This window comes from Sardina pilchardus, chromosome 18, assembly GCF_963854185.1.
Source record: "Sardina pilchardus chromosome 18, fSarPil1.1, whole genome shotgun sequence".
Lineage (NCBI taxonomy): Eukaryota > Metazoa > Chordata > Actinopteri > Clupeiformes > Clupeidae > Sardina > Sardina pilchardus.
The window spans coordinates 1956909-1958435 of record NC_085011.1 but is presented as its reverse complement, the minus strand read 5'-3'; positions in this window follow the sequence as shown (position 1 = coordinate 1958435).

The window sequence follows — 1527 nt, the reverse complement described above, 5'->3', positions numbered from 1 at the left end:
CATTTTATAAATAGTTGTTTTATAAGACAGTTGTGGAGTTGTTATGATACAGAGCGGGTGCTAACACTAGTGCTGCTAGTGCTGCTGGTGTCTGATCTTCAGATGGGCATCCACAGCCGCTAGTACTGTGCATTAGTACTGTACTGTACACTAGCCTACTTACATGGCACTGTTGGAACAGGTCTTGGTGAAGTATTTCTACACACACACACAACACACATACACTGAAGTATTTCTATACATGCACACACACAGTGAAGTATTTCTACACACACACAGACACAGTGAAGTATTTCTATACATACACACACACACACACACACAGTGAAGTATTTCTACACACACAGTTAAGTATTATTTCTATACACACACATACATGGTTACGTATTTCTATACATACACACACACACAGTGAAGTATTTCTACACACACACACAGTGAAGTATTTCTATAGATGCACACACACACACACACACACACATACAGTGAAGTATTTCTATACATACAGTACACACACACACACACACACAGTGAAGTATTTCTATACATGCACACACACACACACAGTTAAGTATTTCTATACACACACACGGTTAAGTATTTCTACACATAGACACACACACACACACACACACACAAGTTTCATCACCAGACACACATCTTACACACACAGAATCAAACAGGTATCAACACGCTAAGGGGTTACAGAGCTGCAAAACACACACACTCTGACTGGGAGATAGAAACACACATACTGTACACACACACACACACACTGTATGTATTTCATTTGGTTTTGTGTTGCCATGGTGACAAGTCTTGTATTGTTTTTCCTCAGGTGACGGCGCTGCACAGGTCTCTCTTAAAGGCTGTGTGTCCTCATGGCGGTGGAGAGAGAGTGCTTCATCAGAAAGTGTGTGACGGAACTCGGTACGCTAAAAGCCAGAGAGACCAAGACACTTGACACACAAAGCCAGACCAAACAGCTGGGTGGGAAGACTACATTTAATCAGTAACGGCTCCGTGTGAAACGCAGGGAGGACGTGGAGTGGGTGAGTCTGGATGGAATGAGAGAACAGAGGTGCGTTCAAATTCACAAACATAGGCGAGAACAGAGGTGCGTTCAAATTCACAAACATACTGTAGGCGAGCGTTTGCAAACAGTTTTATGTTAGCCTTGAGTTTTCGGCGAACGTTTGCAAACAATCGCAAACAGTCTGAGAAGGCAGTTCTCCGCGAACATACAGTGGAACTGGACGAAGACAACAATGCAATTACCGTTAGAATTGAACGTTAACACCAAATCGTTCAAATTGAACTGAAAACATGTTCACCGTGAACGTTCGCCACTGTTTGGCAAATTTGAGTGCACCTCGGGAGACGAACAGGAAAGGAGTTTTGGCACATACCACCCCAGAACTCATAGAAAATGAAAGCGCATGGAAACATATTTACAGAGTTTTTACGTTTTTACACGCTCGATACACAACTGCATCTCTCTGACTTCTTCAACCTTCCAGAGAGAGT